This window comes from Urocitellus parryii, chromosome X, assembly GCF_045843805.1.
Source record: "Urocitellus parryii isolate mUroPar1 chromosome X, mUroPar1.hap1, whole genome shotgun sequence".
Classification (NCBI taxonomy): domain Eukaryota; kingdom Metazoa; phylum Chordata; class Mammalia; order Rodentia; family Sciuridae; genus Urocitellus; species Urocitellus parryii.
The window spans coordinates 85,824,599-85,847,532 of record NC_135547.1 but is presented as its reverse complement, the minus strand read 5'-3'; the positions used below and the strand labels follow the sequence as shown (position 1 = coordinate 85,847,532).

The 22,934-nt window shown below is 37.4% G+C and overlaps 2 pseudogenes; both read left to right on the top strand.

Annotated features, from left to right (window-relative positions):
- The first annotated feature begins 13,269 nt into the window (after positions 1 to 13,269).
- LOC113177276 (ubiquitin carboxyl-terminal hydrolase 27-like) lies at positions 13,270 to 21,625 on the top strand (annotated as a pseudogene).
- Positions 21,626 to 21,923: 298 nt separating this feature from the next.
- LOC144250693 (ubiquitin carboxyl-terminal hydrolase 27-like) lies at positions 21,924 to 22,393 on the top strand (annotated as a pseudogene).
- The last annotated feature ends 541 nt before the right edge of the window (positions 22,394 to 22,934 follow it).

Sequence of the window (22,934 nt, the reverse complement as noted above, 5' to 3'; positions counted from 1 at the left end):
GCAATTCTATTGAATTCCCCATAGAATGCATATAATTAAATTTTCTGGCTGGGCATGTAGCTCAGTGTAGAGCTTGCATACCCTGGTATGCTAGGCCCCAATGCTATCCCCAGTACCATAGGAGAAAAAAGAATAAAAAATAATAATAATAAATTCACACCTCAATACATAATGGTAAAACTGTATAACTTCAAAAACAAAGATATGCTATAAGCAACAAGAGAACATGAGATATTAAATATGAAAGAATTGCAGTTAACCTCTTGGGTGATATCTTGAAGACAGTATGCTATCTTCTAAGTTATACAAGAAAATACTGCCAACATCAGAAGACAGTATGATATCTTCTAAGTTATACAAGAAAATACTGCCAACCTAGTTCTTAGCAAAACTTCACTTAAAAAGAGTAAAATATTCATTTCAGATAAAAAAATTGAAGAGTCAAGATAACCTCAGTGAAGGCATATCTGAAGGATGTAGTTCAGAAAGAAAGAAAAGAATCTCAAATTCAGTTCTGATATGAAACAAAGAGTGATAGACAAAGAAAATGGGTATGGCAAAACAAGCTTTGTAAATAGAAGCACAAACAGTGAAAGAAACTGTCTATTTTGTAAGGCTAGACACATAAAGATAAAATATTAGACAACATTATCATATGCCAGGAGAAACATTTAAATATATTTATATTATGTAAAGATATTAAATTTATGAAGTACATGTTACGATTTTAAGAGTAACCATTAAAAGAATAGGAATGTATTGTAAAACATTGAACTAATAGAAGAAAAGACAAAATGGTCAAGAAAGTGAAGAGAGAGTCTACAGGATGGGAGAAAATCTTTGCCACCTGCACCTCAGATAGAGCATCAATCTCCATGATATACAAAGAACTCAAAAAAACACACACCCCCAAAAAAACCAGACAACCCAATCAATAAATGCGCAAAGGAACTGAACAGGCACTTCACAGAAGAAGAAATATGATCAGTCAAAAAATATTTATTAAAATGTTCAACATCTCTAGCAATTAGAGAAATGCAAATTAAAACTACCCTAAGTTTTCATCTCACTCTAGTCAGAATGGCAATTATCAAGAATACAAACAACAATAAGTGTTGGTGAAGGTGTGTGTGTGGGGGGGAAGGCATACTCATACATTGCTGGTGGGACTGCAAATTAGTGCAACCACTCTGGAAAGCAATATGGAGATTCCTCAGAAAGCTTGGAATAGAACCACTAATTGACCCACTCCTTGGCACATACCCAAAGGCCTTAAAATCAGCATACTATAGTGATGCTGCCACACCAATGTTTATAGCTGCTCAATTCACAATAGCTAAGTTATGAAACCAACCTAGCTACCCTTCAAAAGATGAACAGATAAAGAAAATGTGGTATATATACATAGTGGAATATTACTCAGGCCTTGAAGAAGAATGAAATTATGGAATTTCCCAGTAAATGGATGGAACTAGAGACTATCATACTAAGTGAAATAAGCCAATCGCAAAAAGCAGAGGCTGAATTTCTGTCTGATATGCACATGCTAACACATAACAAAGGTGGGGGATAGAATTATTATTCATTTAATTAGACAAAGGGGAATGAAGGGAAGGAAGTGAGGATGGGAATAGGAAAGACAGTAGAATGAATAGGCCATAAATTTCCTATCCTTATATATACATGACAAGTAGAACTCCACATCATGTCCAACCATAAGAATGGAAAGTAAGTAGGGCATGGTGGCACACACCTGTAATCTCAGTGTTTTGGGAGATTGAGGCAGGAGGATTGCAAGTTCAAATGCAGCCTCAGCAAAAGTGAGGCACTAAGCAACTCATTGAGACCCTGTCTTTAAATAAAATACAAAATAGGGCTGGGGATGTAGCTCAGTGGTCAAGTACCCCTAAGTTCAACCCCTGGTACAAAAAAGAAAATGGAAAACTATACTCCATGCAGGCATAATATGTCAAAATACATTCTATTTGTCATGTATATCTAATAGTAGAGAATGGGATAGACAGCTGAATACATCAGACACTAGAATGGCAATATGTAAATCAATGGAAGTGTAACTGATGTGATACAGCAATCTGTATACGGGGTAAAAATGGGAGTTCATAACCCACTTGAATCAAACTGTGAAATATGATATATTAAGAACGGTGTAATGTTTTGAACTACCAACAATTTAAAAAAATAAAAAATAAAAACAAATAAAATATGTTTTCAGTAAAAAAGGAAAGTTAAAATGGGAAAGAAAACTAAATTTTAAATGTAAAAGGCTAAAATGGAGAAGAAATGGAAGGAGTGAGGACACATAGCACACAATAAAAATGGGAGAAATAAATCTCAATATGGGTGATCAATGAAAATAAGTGAAATGAATTCTATTTAAGTGATACCACCAGTTTGGATTTATAAAAAGGAACAATTCATCTTTATCTATTTGTGAAGGACAAATATAAAATTTTAGGATGCATAAAATTCAAGGCTGGAAAAAAAGGAATAGAGGGTAAAATTGACTCCAAAATCGCTTCCTCTATTAATATAATACAAAATAAATTTAAAAAAATAAATATTTCTATAAATAAAGGAGAATATTATGTAATGATAAAATTTCTATTCATGAGTAGTATTCTAAAATTATATGTGCATAATAAAATATTTTAAAGCAAAAATGATAGACTCAGCAAAACAAAGACAAGCTTATGTCACAGAAGTAAAAATAAATATAGATTATCAAAAATTTGAACATCATAAAAAATGACTTGGCCTAAATATGCATATATAAAGCCTAAACCCAACAATTTGGAAGTAAACATTCTTTTTAAGCACAGATGGAGCAGTTGAGAAAACTTGCTCCAGACTAGGCTATAAGCATTTTAACAAATATTTTAAAAATTAATTTCAGAAAGACCACAATTCTGGCCACAGTGAGAATTTAGAAATAAATCAATTGCACAGATATAAATTAAAATCCATATTTGGAAATACAACATAAAAATAATAAAAAACATTTCAAATAAGGTAAAAGGAACAGAATAAAGTACAAAAATAGGTAGCCTAGAATATGATTTTGCAATTATAAAAGATAAAAAAGCCAAAACTGATTCATTGAAAAGGTCATATTGAAAAATCTCTGACAAGAATGGCCCAAACAAAAATAAATGTTGTTATAAGTCTATATATAACCAAGAATGAGAAAATCTATTAAGCTATTATGGAGACTCTATTCCAATAAATTTGGGTCAAAAGTATATGTTTCTATGAAAATTACACTTCATCAAAACTGAAGAGAGAGAAAAGGTGAATAACCCTATAACCTTAAAAGAAAATGAATGCATATTCAAAAGTATTCCTATGAAGCCTTGGTACTTTTACAGTGAGGTATAAAACTCACTCAAGGAATATATATTTCCAATATTTAACTAAAATCTTTCAGAGATTTTTTTACATAAGAAAATTTTCTAGTTTATTATAATAAGTTAGTATAGTTTTGTGTATTAATTTTCTGTAGCTTCTGTGACTGTACCACAATCAATTTTTTAAAAAAATTCAAAATACTATTCTCTTATAGATCTGAAAGACAGAAATCCTAAAATCAATTTTACTCTAAAAGTGATTCAAAGTGTCTATAGGGGACCTGCTGCCTACAAAGATTCAAGCAAAGAACCTGTCTCCTCGTCTATTCCAGTTTCTAGAAAGGTATTCCCTGCATTCCATGACTTGTGACCCTTTTTTCCATCTTCAAAGCTAACATTGCAGCATTTTTCCCCAGTTATTACAATGTCTCCTTCTGTACTCAAATATTGCTTTGCCTTTCATTAAAAATAACCCTAATAATTACATTCAGAGCCCAATGGGATTTTTTTAATTCCATGTATTTACATTTATCCTTCATTTAATCACATCTCTATATCTTATACTTCTCCTTCATTTAATCACATCTATAAAGTCATTTTTACCATATGAGATAACATTCACAGGTTCCAGGGATTAGAAGCAGGATATTTGGGGGACCATTAACCTACTTTAGTCCACTTTCTGGCCTCCAAAGATTCATACCTGTCCTCATGCAAACACATTAAGCCCATAATAACATACCCCAAAAATCTCATCCTATTACAGTATCAAGTCTAACATCTCACTAAATATCATTGGTCCAAAGTCCCATGTATCATCATTTATATCATATAAGCATGAGACTCTGGATATTATTCATCTTCAGGCAAAATTTCTATCTCTGGGCCTGTGCATTTTAACAAATATTACATATACCCAAAATACAATAGCAAGACAGACATACACTAGTAAGGAGACATAGAAAAATAAATATAAACGTTTGAATTCCAAAAGCAATAAAATGGAATGAAGAAAAAAGTCAATAGCCTCAAGCAAATTCAAAACCTAAAGGTAATCCTTTGTGTCTCTTGGACCCACCCTCTGAGTTCAAGTCTCCACTTTGAGAATCACCCTTTTTCCTAGTAGTTTAACAATTTTCCAACCTGTAGAATTTAAGAAGTACAATAACCTTTTTTGTTTCCTCTCATTTTTCTTTTTCAGAGAACTTGCAGTGTTTCTATCCGTCTAACTTTTAACACCATTTACAACTTAATGGATATCCCATTCATGTCTTGGGTTTCCACCACACTAAACAAGAGGTTCTTCTACAGATATTTCCTGGATAATCTAATTTCTATTCTTCTGTTTTAAATGGATGAGATTAACAAGTCACATGTCTAATATCTTCAAATACTGCATATGAACAATTTGAGGTTTTGATTTTTCAGAAGCACTAGCAAAAGACTATCCTCAATTAAATTTACAAGTTTATTGCCTGTGATTTTTGCTTTCTACATAACTGTAGGACACAAAAGGAAATGGGAAAAGAAGCAAAGCTGTCATTATAAAAAAAATGAACCAAAAAGACAGCAAAATATCTACAAGCATACAGAAAATAATTAACCAATGGCAATAGTAAATCCTTTCCTACCAGTAATCACTTTAAGTGTAAAAGAATTTACCTTCCCAATCAAAAGAATGGAGTGAATGAATGTATTAAAAATGAGATGCAGGAGCCGGGGTTGCAGCTTAGTGGTGGAGCACTTGCCTAGCGTGTGTGAGACACTGGGTTCCATTTTCAGCACCACATATTAATTAATTAATTGATTAATTAATTGTCCATTGACAACTTTAATTTTTTAAAAAATAAGATGCAGCTATATTCTCTGTACAAGCAACTCATTTTAGATATGAAAGCACATATAAGCTGAAAGTGAAAGTATGAAGATAATATTCTATGCAAATGATAACAAAAAGAGAAAAATGGTGACCATATTTATATACAATAAACCAGGTCAGAAGCCAAGACAAACAACAACAGACCAAGAAAAAGGAGAGAAAGTAGAAAATTATATAATAAAAGGGTCAGGTCAACAGAAAAATATATAGTAGTTATACATGCACCTAACAGCAGATATGAAGCAAATGTTGACAGAACTGATAGAAGAAATCAATAATAACACAGAGATAAAAGGAAATTTCAAGGCATTAGATATCTAAAACAACCTTCATAAAGAAAAACTGACCTGAAGACCTCACAGATCTTGATTTCAAAACCTGTTACAAAGCTACAGAAATCAAAATAGTATAGTACTGGCATCAAAGGAAACATATAGACCAATGGGATTAAATACAAAATCTAGAAGTAAACTCTCATGTACATGATCAAATGATCTTTGACAACTGTGTCAAGGCTGCATAAACAGGGAAAAGATAGACTCTCAAATAAATAGTGATGGTAAAACTAGATGTCCATTTGAAAAATAATGAAGCTGGAATCTTGTCTTACACCATATGCAAAAATTAACTCAAAATTAAAGATCTAAATATAAGATCTGGCTTTATAAAATCATAATGAAAAATCATATGGAAACATCATCATGAAATTGTATTTAGTATTTTTTTGCATAGATACTGAAAGCACAAGAAATAAAAGCACAGGTAAATAAATGAAATACATTGAACTTAAAGCTTCTTTTCATCACAGGATAGGATCAACAGAATGAAAAGGCAAACTATGAAAAAAAGAGAAAAAACATTTGGAAATATCTGATAAGGAGTTAATACCCACATATAAAAAGAATTGCACCTGAATAACAACAAAAAGCAACAAATAACCTTACTTAAAAATGGACAAAGGGGGCTGTGATTGTGGCTCAGTGGCAGAGCACTTGCCTCACATGTATGAGGCACTGGGTTTGATCCTCAGCACCATGTAAAAATAAATAAAATAAAGTAAAGATATTGTGTCCATCTACAAATAAAAAATTTATTTTTTTAAAAAGTGGGTAAATGATGTACAAATGGCTAATAAGCACATTGAAAACAATGCTCAATGTCACTAATTATCAGGAAAACACTAATGTCTTAGTCCATTAAGGTTGCTATAACCAAAAATCAAAAGGGATTGGCTTGTAAACAGTGAAATTTATTTATCACAATCCTGGAGGCAAGGAAGGTCAAGATGAAGAAACCAGTAAATTTTGTTTCTAATGAGAACCTACTTCCTCAAGTCATCTTTTTGCTGTACTCTCACAAGTTTTCTGGAAGGGGTGAGAGATCTTTTTCTGGGGCCTTTTTTATAAGGTCACTGTGGCAGTGCCCTGCTCATAGTTACTCCATAACATATATTTTTTTTTTTTTTTTGAGAGAGAGAGAGAGAGAGAGAGAGAGAGAGGGAATTTTTTAAATATTTATTTTTTAGTTTTCGGTAGACACAACATCTTTATTTTATTTTTATGTGGTGCTGAGGATCAAACCCAGTGCCCCACACATGCCAGGCAAGAGCGCTACCGCTTGAGCCACATCCCCAGCCCCTCCATAACACATTGAACAATAGTTCTCAGACTGTGCCTAAGCCTGCGTTACTCCATTTAATGAAGCAATAGTTTGCCATAAGCTATTTTCTTCCGAGTTTAAGTGCTGAGGTGGAATGACTTTACATCTTGTTCATACAAGGAAACAACCACTATCTGCCTAACATAACCATAAGGCACAAACTGACAAATAAATAATGATGATAAAAATGACCACCTGTGAATTTATCAAATTGATCAGGAGCACATGGATGCATGGGCATATCAAATTCCTGTTGGAAAACCAGGCCCTTGAGTATATCAAACACACTAGACCACAGAATGAAGCAACCTCCTCATTTGAAGCCCATGAAAAAGAGAAGCACCCTGAGACTGGACACAATGGCACCCTGGCCCAATTGCCTGTTCATTTGTCATAAGCTTTGTCCAGAAAAAATTACTATAGCAATGAACCTATGAATCTTTTTCTTAGGTTTCAGCATAGCACCATTCCTCCTGCCTGTGATGACCATGCCCAGCCACTATAAGCTGACACTCCAAGTTAATATTCTAAAACTGTCATCAGGCCAGAACCAGGCCTAGAATAATTTCCTGCACTTTGACAACTCTGTGACCTGACTCTACATTCCTCCATATTCTCTGCCTTTGTTCTCAGTTCATCCTCCTGAATTCTTATGGCTGTCTTTTTTAGCCTTTCTTTTTAAATACCTTTGAGGTCCTTTTTCAATTCTTGTGTTTATATACTTAGGAGTAGGGTTTCTGGATCGTATTGTAGTTCTACTTTTAATTTTTTGAGGAAGCTACTTCCTGTGTTCCATAGCAGCTGCAACATTTTACATTCTGCCCAACAGTGCATAAAGGCTTTCAGTATCTTCATATCTGCTCCAAACTCTATTTTCTCTTTCTGTTTTTATCCAACACTGATTTTCTGTTTACATTTTAAAATATTTTTATAATAGATGGATACAATACCTTTATTTTATTTTTATGTGGTGCTGAGGATAGAACCCAGTGCCTCATACGTGCTAGGCAAGCTCTCTACCAACTGAGCTATATCCCCAGCCCTCTGTTTACTTTTTATATCATACATATGTGAGGTGATATTGCAGTTTTGAATTGGTGAAATGGACTGAGATTTTATGTCTTTTCAAAATTGGTATGCTGAGATTCTAAGCCCCAAAGTAATGGTGTTAAGAGGTGAGATCTTTGGTAGATGATTTAGTATGAAGGCAGAGCTCTCATGAATGGGATTACTGACTATCATAAGTGAGCTATGCCATTAATATAAACCAAATACTTTTGTGTCTTTCCACAGTATCAGATTTTATTGAACAACAACAAATTCACAGGCTTCCCCTCTTTCAGTGGTAGCAGTTTGCCAAATATTCACAAGTCATCTGATAGTCATAAAGTGGACAAATATGAATTCTTTTATTCTAATCTTAACTTCTAATATCTATAACACTTGAGTCATACATCACACTTTACACAAATGTATAACCATTTCACAATGTATATATTTATCAAACCACCATTTGTTCACAATAATTATATACAATTATAATCAATTTAAAATATAAATAAGTTAGAATTTGTTGGACCCCAGTTCCAGAAATTTTGCTTCAGCAAGTTTAGGTAGGACCTGAGAATCTGCATTTATAAGAAGCTCCCACATGACTCTGATGTAGCTGATCCAGAAACCACATTTTGAAAATCACTGTGCTAGATTTCAGAGTCTCAAAGCTGGTTTTGTATCAGAAGCCACTTGGAAGCTTTTTAGAAAATACTGATTCCAAGGCACTGTTCTTAAAAGATTTTTTCCTAAAATTCTAAAATGGCACCAGAAATGAACTCTAATGAACTCCAATGTCACAGTTAGGCACTTTTTCTACAGTGACCCAGCAGCACTTTGTATTTACCTCCACTGTAGCACCTGTGATACAATTGGAATGTAACTGTCCCTTCATTTGTTGGGCTCTACCTGCCCAAATGCTACAATATACACAGGGCTTCATGGATTCTGTTGGTTTCTTTGTTGGTTTTCTATATTTCCACCACCTAACTTTCTGCCATACATTGTGAGCTCAAAATGTCTTCCGTGGATTTACTGATTGCCTTATTGATAGATATAGAGATTGCTTTGAGAAGTTAAATGATCATCAATATTTGGAGATGTTGATGGTCAAATGCAGTTTAGTGAACTCTTTCCAGGCATGATATTGGATCCTCTTCTCTACTGACTCTACCCTCTCTTGATAAATGAACATACTTGTCTCATGATTTTAAACATCAAATATGCACTGATAATTCTCATATACATGTGTTTAACCCTGATTAACTAATGATTTCGCTGATTTGTAATAGCCTCCTAATTGGCTGCTCACCATTTTCACATAACAACTGACAGACTTTGTCTATTGAGCATGCCCAAAATATAACCCTAGACTTTTCTCTCCAAATTTGTTTCTTTCTGCATCTTAATAAATGGCACCATTATGTAGTCAATTGCTCAGTCTAAAACCCTCTTACCTATCCTTTATTCGTCTATCCAATTCAGCAGCAAGTTTAGTAGGTCTAATTGCTAAATATGTCACAAAATTTTTCTTTACCTTTTCTGGACCACCTTTGTCATCGCTAGGCATCTTCATTTCTTATCTATAATAGTCTCATACACTTTTATTTCTTCCACTACTGACCCTTTGTAGTCTATTCCTTATTCAATTGCAAAGGTGAAGCATTTTAAACATTGCCATGCCATTCAAATGCTAAAAACTTTCAAGGGGCCTTTCACTACATCTGTAATAACAGCCAAATTCATTACCTTGACTACAAGGCACATGATGATCTGGCCACTACTAGTCATTTATTTTGATCTGAAAATCACTCACACACAAACACCTCATTCCTATTGAATTTCTTGTCCCAAGAGATCACACATACTGCCCACTATAACTGAAGTCATATAGAGACATCTAAAACACTGCTATCACTGGGAACTGTCTCAAATCTATCCAAATATAAATAAGACTTTGTTCAGATGTCTGCATATATGAAAGGCAGTACAAATTCTGCTCAGTCTACAAGCTTCTTTAAAAAGAAAATGAAAATATCTTACTTGCCAAATGTGAATACCTTATACACAACACTGATAAACTGTGATTTGCTTATTTGTGATATCAAAGCCTTTATAATGAAGGGCCGTGATCACATTTCAATTTTCACAAAACATGCAAACATGCTTAATGAGTTTTGTTTGTTTGTTATTTGTTTGTTTCGGGTACTGGGATTGGACCCAGGGGTGCTTAACCACTGGACCACATCCTCAGCCCTTTTTTACATTTTATTTAGAGACAGGGTCTCGCTGAATTGCTTAGGGCCTTGCTAAGTGGCTGAGGCTGGCTTTGAACCTGCAGTTCCTCTGCCTCAGCGTCTTGAGCCACTGGGATTACAGACATGTACCACTGTGCTTAGTGCTTAATGAGAGTTTTGAATGTATAGAAATGGAATATCCTCCTTAAACATATGCCTAGAAGATGGCTATAATTTTCCAAATCATAGAAAAGATGCCAAAACGTTGGCCAGCCATGCAATTGTTTTCAAAGTGTGAGAGAAGAATAATGTTCGCCTATTTAAAATATACTGAAGAAAAGAAAAGAGAAAATGATTCTAATAAAACAGAATTTCTTATGTTTTTTCTCCAAAACTGAAGCTCTTTGAAGAGGCTATAAGGAACCTTTCAAAGATAAACATACCCTAGTTAAATTAGGACAGACCCTAATCATTAATATTATTGCAATAGGTAAGAGGGTCCAGCATGAACTGAATACAACTTTATTTGTATAGAGGTGACTAAACATTTTATAATGAAGGAATGAGGAGAGGGAACAAGAGGCACTTGAGCAGAGTCAAAGAAGTAAAAAATTACAACAGCAGGAATGGGCAGTTGGTTCATGTTAAATTCATCGGGGTTACTAACTGACACTTATTTAAGTTTAGGCTCCTATCCTCTCACAGAGACTGAGATTCAGGGACTTAATCTTAAAGTACTGGCTGGAAGAAAAAAGTATGTTCTTTTTGGCACACCTGAGGTTTCTCAACATGTCACTTTAAGGGTGTGGGGAGAGGGCTGTGGCTGTGGCTCAGTGGCAGAGTTCTTGCCTTAGCACATGTGAGGCACTGAGTTCGATCTTAGCACCACATAAAAATAAACAAATAAAATAAAGGCATTCTACCCATCTACAATTACAAAAATTTTTTTTTAAAAAGAGTGTGAGGAGGAGTTAGAGTCATTCCAGAAATGCAAGAAAATAGGTTAGTGTTATTCAAGTCTTTATATAAGCCAAGGTTTAGGCCTAGTCATGAACATGCCTTAGAGGAGTCTGGCTAGAAGTTGGTCAAGGAGGGACTTTTTGTCAAAACTAAGAGAGAATCAATTGACTGTACCTGAGTTGTACAATGTTATATGTTGCAACAAAAACTCAAGGCAAAAAAAAACAAACTTTTATTTGGAGATAAGACTACTTTAAAAGTAAAGTTTAAATAATTTCTGAATTTTAAAATCACTTTCTCTAATAAAGAGAAATGTAACATATAATGGTGTCCAATGCACTTTAGAATGTTTAGAAATTACAGACATTTATATATGGAGAGCCTTTGCATTTATAGAACAAGATTGGCTGACAAAACAAATATATAGGGGGAATATGATGGATGGACATTTTTGGAAATCCACAAAGCAATTCTTATGAATCTAAAACCTATTACTAGTATGCAAAATATGTGCTCAATTGCTTATTTTGAGAGGATATTTAATTCTATGCCATAACTTAAGTCTGATGCCATGACTCAGTGCAAAGAGGGCTTGATAAGAGTAGAGCCGCAAGGCAAAGTGATTTTACATTTGATTGCATGCAGTTCTAAAACTACATTTTAAATAATGAATGTTCAAATGCTACAGAGAGTTTAGAAAAACTCATTTGGAAATTAAACACAGTGAACATATCCTACAATATTTTGGAACAGATTGAGAAATGTTGGTGTTGTTTTTAAAGATAGATAAAATCAGATTCAGTATTCTTGCTGAATTTGAGTTATTTTTAGTGTTACATTTGTGTATTAAGAATAAAAACCAGAGTTGTGAACAAGTAGGCTATTCAACTGCACAAGCAAAGAAATGTCAAAAAATAGTAAACAATATTGGAAAATGCAATAAATGTTTTAAAAATAATTATAATGCATGACATTTTTATCATTTGTCCCTTTATGGACACTTAAGGGTTTTTTTTTCTATTTTTTGGTGATTATTAGTAGTGCACCAATAAACATAGGAGTGCAGATGTATTTCCACATACTGATTTCATTTCCTTTGGAGATACACACACACATAATAGCAGGATTGCTGGATCACATATTAGCAATATTTTAATGTTTTGAGGAATATCTAAATTGTTTTTCATAATAGATGTACTACTTTATATTCATACAAACAGTATTCATGCATTCGCTCTTTTCCTTGGGCCACTTTGATCCTATTAGAGGAGACATAGAGTAAGCAGGTATGGTAAAGTGGGAAATAAAGTCAAGCAAAATTAATAGAGAGGGGAATAAATCTTAGAAATGGAAGAGACAGGGACAGAGTTTTGTTCCCTTAGAGGGTGGATCAGGGAAGGCCTCTCTTGGTGATGGTTGAACAGCAATCAGAAGAGAAGGGAAATTATACGGGACGACTGTTCCAGGTCTAGTAACGAATACAAAGCTCCAGGGACGAAAGCTAACTTGCATTTTCAGATGGAACATAGAACTTACATGCTTCTCACTTCACTGTGCTCCAATCTCTGTTCTAAGCACTTGATATTTCTTTACATATTGAATACTGTCCACAAAGAGTAGTGAACAGACCTAGGGGTTGTTGTTATGATCAGCCTCATTTTACACAGCAGTAATCCAAGACAGAGTGCATTTAGGTCACCTGTTGGAGCTCACAGAGCCAGGGGTGGGCATTCAGGATGCAAACCATTGTTTGGCCCACGTCCCACACCCTCATCCACCAACCTAACCTCTCACAACTTAGGTACCTTCCATGTCATTGATATAGGAAGAAAGGCCAGAAAGAGACTTGATTGGCCCAAATTCACACAGCAAGTCTGAAGACACAGTGGGAAAACAGTCCCAGGGCCCTGCCTGGCATTGCAGTCTCAGTGCCAGAACTGAAGGCCTATTTGCTCCTTCCCCCAGTGTTCACTGAGCATCCTGTCATGTCAAATCTGATGCCTGGTACTACACATGAGGTACAGTGGCCTCCAGTCAGAAATGAATCGATGGGCATTACTTCAATTTGTTGGGCAATGTTTCTCCCTGGAAGTACCCTTTCATTCCCCACTGGAGCCCCATGCGCTCCAGACTGAATCTGCTGGTGACCTGTCTGTGTGCCCTGCTGGTCTCTGAGCTTCTTGATGACAGGGAGCAGTCTGGGCTCATCACTTCCAGCCTGGCACACAGTAGACTCCAGGAATGCCTTTTGCACAGATTTCCAGGGGTTTGTCCCACCAATAGACACAAAACTATGGGACATAAAGTTGCACCAGTATATTTCCAGCAGCATGGGTTTTAGTGACAAAAGGTCATCACTCGCTTGGGATCCTGCCTGGGTGGAGCCTCATGTTCTGAGAGCCCCATCTGCTCCTATTGTGTGAGATCCCAGAAGGCTGGCCTGCAGGGTATATCACTGGATTTGGTGTCAATGAAGGGAAAGCAGGAGGGAGGCCAGGTCCTTGGAGGAGATTGGACATACAGTGTGAGTCCCCGAAGACTGAATGCCAGTTGACAGCCCTTCCCCCTGTGGCTCTAGTCATAGCCAGGCAGTGGCTGCAGTCTGCCTTTTGGGATGCTGGCCTCAGGAAAGTGAGGTCACTGAGGGGAAGAGGCCCAGGTGGGAAAAAGAAGCCTGAGTGGGGTTTCAGAGAGCCAATTTTAAAGGTCCCAGGGCCCCAAGAGCACAGAAGCACATTTTTTCCTGATCTTGCTCTTTCTATGCCACCCTTCACCACCAACATACCCCAGGACCTGCTGCACATGGAAATCTATGAGAGCAGCTGAGATGGAAGTCATTCTGGAATCAGCTCCATCAGAAATGGCCCCTGCTACTCAGGTCTGCTTACCTTGTCCTGTTTTGTTTATCTGTTTGTTTGGTGTTTTGTTTTGTTTTTCTTTTGCTTGTTTTATTTTACATGAACCCACATCAGAGATTCTGAAAGTGCAGTCCCCATTCCCAGAGCACAGGCGTCAGTTGTCAAAGTGTCAGCAAGGAATGAGAAACTCTGGACAGGGCACTTCCAATCTGTTTTACTGAGTCCACCATGAGATTCAGAAGCAGGCCAATTTGTGGAACTAGTGACATTCAGAAAGGCCTAAACCACCCAGACCCATTCATTCCGATTTTGGCAAAAATAATGCATCGTGCCAGTGTGACACATTTTCCCACGTCACCATTATTGGTGAAGAAGAAGTTTGTTTGGTAATGATAGGCTCTGGGATGACTGAAGGGGTGTGTCTGGTCACTACAACTGCTTTCACAAAACATTTGAAGCACATTTGCAATCCCACTTCACCTACATTAGGTTGAGGATTGCAAGTGCCCTTGTATGTTTGTTAGCTAATGTTCGTCTTCATGTCCTTTCCCTCAGTGAGGGACTCTGGCTTATTTTCTTTGTTCCTGGTTTTGCATTCCTAGTGCCTGTCACAGTAAGCAGTGCTCCTTATCCATGTCCTGCATAAATGAATTAGGAGAGGCTGGCTTTCTCATGGTTCTCACCTTACCCATGACCAAATGGAGGCTCAGAAGACCTAAGTCCTTGTAAACTGTGCACTGCCTGTCTGTATTAAAAGAAGTAAGGCAATCTCAGAGAAGCTAGGATCCAAGCCACGGGTTCAGCAGCCAGCCAAAAGCCAAGTCAACATTTCCTTGTAAGGTTGCTAACCCAGAAATAAGCAATACTTGTTTTTTCCCAGCTGTGGCTAAGCAAATGCTCTCACCTATGCGAAAAACAAAAACATTTTTCTTTATAATTCACTCCATAATTCCAGAGTACTTTTTCCTTATTCATGTGCTTCTACATGACTGTGATTTGGAGGTGTTTAGGGGCTGCTCTTCCACAGGACACATTCCTTCTTTGTTGGTGGCCTCTTCATGTAGGTCTCCCTCTGCTGTAAAGGGGCAAGATTAGGAAGGTTAAGGAAATTGGGATGGGCTCCAATCTGGGGGATGCACTTTCCCTTCCTCAATGTAAGGGCCCTGCTTGGGTATTGACTCTGTGTTCTGAGAGATGATCCCCTCCTTATGTGTGAATTATGAGAAGCCTGTCTGGAGAGTGTATCTCTGGGGCTAGCTGTGAAGGAGTGGAGAAGCTGGAGGAACACTGGATGCATGGAGGTTTTCCAACCAGGGCAGATTCTGGGGGTGACCTGGTGTCAATTTGCTCTCCTGTGGCCCTGCTTCTTCTCCATGTTTTAGTTCTCTCTGGGCTGTACTGTGAAAAAGTGGGTCAGAATTAGCAACGTTGTTCTGTGTGAAGCATCACCAGTCTTTCTGGTGATGACTGGGTAGTTTTCGATGGAGGTGGAATCCCTGAGACTCTCAGGGCCACTGTGCTCTCTTTTCTCCCTTTCAAATTTTGCCAGTAACACACACACACACACACACACACACACACACACACACACTACATAGAATAATTCCAAAGTTTGAAGGAGACCAGAAATTATGGTGCTAATTGAGACCAGTAAAGACCACATATTCCCCTTTGACATGCTTCCACCCACCAATAGGTAGGCAGGCCATTTCCTATCTGTAAACCTGTATACCTCATTGACCCCTGAGCACCTATTAGTGACTCCATTTCTGCCTGTTTTCACCTCACTGGAGTTTTGGTTATGTGTGATCTTCTACCTCCTGTTTATGTTGTTTAAACCCTAGTTCTAAGATATGCAGTGAGGTCCAATTTCCTAGATGTTGGAGTCTCATAATCAATATCTCCACCACCTCCCCCTCTCCTTTTCACTAAACCTCCTTGAAAACTTCAGAGGAAGGCAACATATGGAATAATCACCACATTTTGCAGAGATCATAACATGTCTTGAAGCTTCTTGTCATGGTGTTTTTTAAACAGAGTGTGTATGTTGAGAGAAGTTTAAAAAAATCTAGCCTGAAAATTGTAAGCCTTCTATTCACACTGTATGAGGTGATGTCACTTAGAACCATCAGAATTGCAGTGATCTTTCCAGCACCTACAGCAACACCAGCTGAGTTGGGAGCTGCTATGGTCTGAATGTGTCCCCCACAATTAATAGTCTCCAACTTAATCTCTAGTGCAACAATATTAAGAGGTATAGCTTTTGAAAAATGATAATGGCATGGAAGCTCAGCTCTTGAGCTTGGATTATTGCCCTAATAAGTTGATGAAAGGACCTAGCCAGGTCTCCTTTTGATTTTCTGTCCTTTTCATGTAAAGATACAGCATTCTGCTGGGCACAGTGATGCACTGCTGTAATCCTAGTAACTCAGGAGGCTGAGGCAGGAGGATCATGAGTTCAAAGCCAGTCTCAGCATATTAGCAAGGCACTTCGCAACTCAGTACAAAAAAGGGCTTGGGATGTTTTTCAGTAGTCAAGCACCCTGGTTTCAATCCCTGGTACCAAAAAAAAAAAAAAAAGATACAGTATTCCCCCATCTGGAAGAAGCAGCCTCTGAAGCACCATCGTGGAAACAGCAGCCCTTACCAGACACCAAACCTGGCGGCACTTTGTTCTTGGACCTCCCAACCTCTGAAAATGTGAGAAGGAAATTTCTTTTCCTTATCAATTGCCTCATCTGTGGTACTTTTTGTAGCAGTTGTCATGATTTGGGTATGAGGTGCCCCACAATGATCCTGTGTTAACGCAGGAATGCTCTGAGGTGAAATGATTGGGTTGTAAGAGCTATAACCTAATCATTCCATCATAGTTTGAATAGACTTAACTGGTTGGTAACTATAAGCAGATGGGGGATGGCCGGAGGTGTCAAGTCACTGGAGTTATTTCCTGGAAGGGTTCATCTTCCCTGTGCTTCTCACCCCACTCTGCTTCCTGGCCACCATGAGAGGAGCAGTGCTTCTATGCCATGATGTTCTGATTCACTGTGGGCCCAGAGCAATGGTGTTGGCTGAAACTCTGAAACTGTGAGATAAAGTAAACTTTTCTTCTTTTAAGTTGTTCTTGTCAGGTGTTTTGTTCACAGTAATGAAAAGCTGACTAATATAGCACAAACAGACTAAGGACAGAATCTAAGTATCTCCAAGTTGGAAACTATATTTTGCTAAATTTCTGTGAGTTTATGGTAACAACTGCTAGCAGGTCAAATCAGCTCTTATTAGAGCATTCAACCTCAAAGATGATGTGTAGGTTGTATACATCACCACTGATAATAATGGAAAAGTATAAGCACACTTCTCTCTTGTCTCTCAGACAAATGTTCCTAATAACAAATTCCTCTGAAAGAAGACTGGCTCTTATTTCAACCTCTAAAACTATACTCAGTGTGAGGGAGTTAAATAGTTATGATTATTCTCTCCAAGAGAACATTAGACTGTGCTCACTCAGAAAATTCAAATACATGAATGAATCTGTTGAACTTTCTAAAACCACTGATATCCATTGTGAGGAGGCATCTATTAGATCCTACTTCTAAGCCTAGGGGAGTAGAATCCTAATTCTGAGATTTAGAGGGAAGGTGCATGACTGTCCAAGGGAGATTAATATAACATCAAATGTTTTCACTAATAAATAGTAATAATCTTGTGATTGGTCATGGGCCCTGGAGATTGCAGCTTTCCTGGGGATTGTGGCCTTGGATTCTGTTTTTGTCAAAATGAAGGAAAATCATCCTGGGCTATAACCTTTCTGAGGACACATTGTTGTTCTCTGTGTTTCTCATACCACAGAGTACCTAGCACAGTAGTACATTTAAAAGTATTGATCTTTATTTACTGAGTGCATGTTCCTGTACATGAAGTGCCTACAATCAATCATCAGATGAACTGGGTCACAACTTTGAGATAGCTTTGAAGGAAAATGTTTTCTTTTCCTGTGTTCTGTGTATCAGACATTGTGCTATCTACTGGTTTAAAGGTGGGGATTACGAAAGAGGGGTATGAAAGTTGAAGCTTGCCATAAAGATTTTTTGCTATAAAGATTTTTTTCATCAACTTACTGGGTTTAAGCTACAATAAACCTATTATAGTGTGAAAAAATTGTAATTTGAAAGCATGCTCAATATATTTTGTCTACTGACCATCACAGCTTAACAACACAGTACACCATTATGTATTGTCTGTTTGTGATTTAATGGCTGACTGTGAGCTGAGATTTGCTGCTGCTGCTGCTGCTGCTGCTGCTGCCACCGCCCAGCCTCTCAAGGAAATATTGTATTATATATTTCTAGCCCAGAAAAAGATCAAAATTCAAAATTTAAAGTATGATTTCTACTGAATGAGTATTGCTTTTACACCAATCAGTTGAAAACTGATATACAATTGAAATCATTGTAACAGATTACATAATTAAGACTCAGAGAGCATAGGTGTTTTATCTGAGCTCACACAGCTACTAAGTTCCTTGGCTCAAGTCTGAGCCTGATGCCCTTGGTTATGTTTCCTCTCTCCTACACTCCAAGATAATATCCCTATCTCCAATTTACTCCCTGAAATTAGACTCTTATTGGTCCCTTAGGAATTCATACCAAAAAGTTGCCATTCCTCTAAACCTTTAACCCACTGGGCACCAGTGAATATTTTTGTTGTTGTTGTTGTTTGGTTGTTTTTTTTTTTTTTTTTTTTTGCTATGGAAACTAGGCCAGGAGTATCTCCCTTGTGACTATACCTAATGGATAGGTAAGAAGAGATAGCTGGCTAAGGAATAATTGGAGACCAAGTTAACCTAGACCTTTAAGTAAATAAAGGATCCAGGGATATTGTTGGGTCGTGGAGTGAGGGTGTTGGGGCTTCAAGATTTGTTTAGTGCTGGAATTAGGGTGTAGGAGGATGGGAACATAGTAGCAAAGAAGTACCAGAAATAGCTTAGTGATTTGATTTACAGAGGCTTCAAGGACTGAGTAAAGCAGAAAACTCTCTTGCCCTGGGCTTCCCTCCTCTATACAAGTGCCAGGGAGTAATTCTGCCTTGTCTAGAAGCTTTAGCACCTGAAGTAGGGCAGAGGGTGTCCTGACTTCCACAAAGGAGTCAGACCTGAGGAGACCCAGGGGAATCCTCTAAGCCTTTATAGCTGTAGTGTACGTTTGCTAGAGTTTCTTGCCAAGGTCATTCCATTCACCATTAATATCAATTCTGAGCAACTTTCCTCTAGGACATGGTGGGATATACTGGTTGATTGGATCCAATTTTGCCACATTCAAACCATCAGAATAAGGAGGCATAAAAGATAGCTGCATTGTTAAAGGCTAGATTGGTCTTCGGAATTATAATCCTGAGTCTAGAGTTAGTGGATTTCCTCCCTTTACACTGCACTTCTGTTAGCAGCACCCTGTCCTTTTTTGTTCAGTTCCCCTGTTCAGGTTATGTACAAGATCCCTGACAGGTTTTGCATACTGGCAAGGCCTATAGACAGATTCTTTTTTTTTTTTTAAAGAGAGAGAGAGAGAGAGAGAGAGAGAGAGAGAGAGAGAGAGAGGGAGGAGAGAGAGAGAGAGAATTTTTTAATATTTATTTTTTAGTTTTCGGCGGACACAACATCTTTGTTTGTATGTGGTGCTGAGGATCGAACCCGGGCCGCACGCATGCCAGGCGAGCGCGCTACCGCTTGAGCCACATCCCCAGCCCTAGACAGATTCTTACATGTAGAGTTTGCTATGGGTCCTCTGGGCTATTCCCACATGAACAGTTTATAACTAGAGGTAGGAATTATGCTTTATATGAAGCAGAAACTCAAGAAAGCAGAAAAAGCAAGACAAAGTTGGGCATCTGTCATGGGTGTTACAGTATATGAACAGAGTCTACTCTTGCTTTTCATGTGTCTTTTTTGCCTGCTGCTTTGGTTTAGATTATGAGAGCTGTAACCTAATAAGGGATTAATCCACTCATATGGATTAACTGGGTGGTAACTGTAGGCAGGTAGTGTGTGGATGGAGGAAGTAGTTCACTGGGGGGTTTGCCTTTAGAAAATCTATTTTGTCCCTGGTAAGCAGAGCTCTGTCTGTGCTTCCTGCTTGCTATGTTCTGAGCTACTTTTTTCTGCTAACCATGATATTCTGCCTCACCTCAGCCCAGAGCTATGGAGTCTGCCAACCATGCACTGAACCTCTGAAATCATGAGCAGATATACTTTTCCTCTTAAGTTGTTCTTATCAGGTCTTTTAGTCACAGCAACAAAAAAAGCTGACTAAAACACCTGATTTACAGAGAAATATGTTAATGAATATGTTGAAACAGTACCACTTAGCTGTGGACTTCTACAATAAAGTTACTTTAGGTTTTATGTTTCATGATTATATACATGATAAAAATTACTTGATAAACACAAATGGACAATAGTTAAAACAGTGAAAACAGATTTTATTCATTAAATACTGACAGTACAGAAATAGCTAAGCTTCATTCCGAATTACATAGAAGTAATTTGGGAGTTCTAAAGGTAGAATGAGGAAAGAGGGAGAGCAGGGGCTCAGTAGACTTAATAGAAGTGAAAAAGTACAGGGGGCTCACCAGCATATATGTCATAAGACCAGCTGAGATTGCTAGCTGGGTTCTATTCTTCCATAGACACTGGGACAGGAGGCCCTATCCTTCCTGATTATTGCATTTCAAGGGAATGGCTCTCAGGTCCTTGAGAAAGACATTTCTGAGTAGTAAGATACACATATTCAAAAATATAAGCCTCTTTTGGTATATGCACTAAGAAAAGTAGGTCAGGGGCCTTATTACCTGGTGTTGGCTAGAAAAAAATAGTATATTCTAGCAGCCTTAAGCTTTTTTAGGCAGGCATTTTAATGGGGAGCTGGTGTCATGTTAGGGACAAGACATTATGCTGCTAGAAGCTGTTCTGTAATTTAACAAGTCTTTTACTGCAAGAGTTTGATGGAGCTCTGCAATTCTCAAGACATTTGAGCATATTGTAAGAAAAGAGAAAATGGAAAACTTAGAAATTCCAAACCTCAACACCAGTGGGGATTTCTCACCAAAAATGTACAGCTTCAAACCTTGGCAAGAAGATTCCTCCTGGTAACCAACTAGACAGGAACTAGAATTGCTAAGGCATAACCCAAACAGGAAAAAACTCCCCTCAAATTCCATTATAGGCTTAAAAGGACCAATAAATCTTGGCAACACATGCTTTCTGAAGTGCATTGTTCAGATCTTACCTACACTCCAATACTGAGAGATATTCTTCCCTCTCAGAGGCACATATATGAAATGTTAAAATCAGAGTTGAGTTTGGTCTGTGAGATGTCTTCAGTTTTTTGGGAGTTGTATTTTGGAAACCCATTTCCTCACATTCCCTATAAGTTACTGCACCTGATATGGATACATGTTCATCATTTAGCAGAGAAGAGGCAACAGACTGCCTACAATTCCTTATTTTGACTGCACAGGCATTGAAAATGTAATTATGTTGAGAAGGCAACTAATAATTTCAACCACTTTAACTGCATTATAAACCAAATATTCACAGTTGGCCTGCAGTCTGATGTCACCCTTTAAACCTATCAAAATGTTTCCATCACATTCTGGGACATCAGATCGTGCTTATCTGGGTTTTTTAAAAAATGTTTTTAGTTATAGATGGTCACAAAACATTTTTTAATTTATTTTTATGTGGTGCTGAGGATTGGACCCAGTGCCTCACAATGGGCTAGGCAAGTGATCTACCACTGAGCTACAACCCTGGCCCATGTGCTTATCTAGCTTTTCCTCCCTGATCCTGATCTGGCTGATCCTGCTCAGGATCCCTGGAAAGAAGAGCATCTCAAACAAGGAAAGACATATACCAATCAGAACTATGTTCACAGATTACCTGTGAAGATTCACAAAGCCTGAGTACCTCAGAAGCATGACCAAAATCAAATGCATATTCCTCACAATGAATAAATTACCCACCGTGGCCTGTTTTGATCTCATTTGAACACCTGATCAAACAGAGGCACAAAACCACTACCTACAACTCCTTTCTTCTGGAACTGGATATGATACCATATATGGCCTTAAGTAAAAAAGAGTAAGATGAACAGATAGTTGCAGCTGTAGACTAATATATAAAACAACAATAATAAGTATTCCTTGTTTGTAATGACTAATTACCAAGGAACTAATTACCTTGTGCAATGGCCACTATACCAGCTTCATCTGGCACCATAAAGACCAGTAGTTCAAGAGTAATGATACCATTATCACCAAGACCAATATTAAGGACACGCTAGACAACGAGGGCATTTATAGTTCTATCACAAACAAGTCCTTAAATATGAGTAAATTTTACCCAGCTGATCATCAAAAAACTGTGAAAGAAAAAAAAATACACAGCCTTCTGAAGCTCTAAAAGACTTTCCTAAATGAAAGATGATGGCATTTATACTACAACAGCAAGTATCAAAATATGAATAACCTACTTATCATAGGCAGAGGAAGTCACAGTAAGAAATGAACAGTGATAAGTGTCTACATGCTCTCAACTGGAAAAGAGACAAGAGGAGGAATAAGTTCTCAGCAGCCAAATCAAGAAGGAAGATTAAAAGAACTATCCTGATAGAGACAGCAGGAGGAAGAGAATTCTGACACTAGTATTATGGTCCATGAGATATAATTAATTGTGAGTATGGTAGGGATGACTTCATCACCATAAATAATTCCCATTGGTGCCTCAACTCCAGATAATAGATCATGTAATTGTTACCTATTTTATAGAAGAAAGGAAGAAAATCTAGGATAAATCAAGCCTGCCTTGTTTTGATGGAGGATACATGGATAAAACAACAGCAGAGTAATTTTCTACTATACTTTTTATTCATTTCAT